Source organism: Microtus ochrogaster, chromosome 8, assembly GCF_000317375.1.
Source record: "Microtus ochrogaster isolate Prairie Vole_2 chromosome 8, MicOch1.0, whole genome shotgun sequence".
NCBI lineage: Eukaryota > Metazoa > Chordata > Mammalia > Rodentia > Cricetidae > Microtus > Microtus ochrogaster.
In genome coordinates, this window is record NC_022015.1 from 67461226 (window position 1) to 67461996 (window position 771).

The window sequence follows — 771 nt, forward strand, 5'->3', positions numbered from 1 at the left end:
AAAACAAACAACTTTCTCCAGCTAAAAAGCTTAATATATATCTTCTGATTCAAGATATGTGTTTAATAGCTATGTTTTGTTATCTTAGTTTTATAAATGACCAAAGAGTACAATGAGGAGCTATAGACTTATATTGCTTAATAAAATATGTCCAAATGTTTAATAAAGGAAAGAAATATTTTAAAGACACATGACCATGGTGGTGCACAAGTATATTTCTAGCCATTGAAAAAATATAGCAAAAGAAATGTCATTTTGAGGGCAATCTAAGCTACACAGAAAGACTATGTTGACAAATAAATATATTTCATAGAATATGCAAACTATCCATAATGTTAAATTCTTACCTGGTCACTAACCTGAGAATGTAAATGTTGAGGTGTTTTCTTCCATTTCAAAATACATTTTTTTTTAAAATAGTCGCTCATTATAAATGTTTTTAAATTTTTATTAGTACTATGAGGACAGCAATCTGTACTGTTAACCAGAAATTCAAATGGATACCCTGTAGAGAAGGACAAGGGTAACAAACATATATATATATATATATATTGGCTTTTCGAGACAGGATTTCTCTGTAGTTTGCTGCCCGTCCCAGAACTATCTTTTGTACATCAGGCTGGCCTTGAACTCCCAGAGATCCGACTGCCTCTGCCTCCCGAGTGCTGGGATTAAAGGCATTTTTATTTCTATCAGAAGGACAAGGTCTAAGAGAGAGAGAGAGAGAGAGAGAGAGAGAGAGAGAGAGAGAGAGAGAGAGAGAGAGAGAGG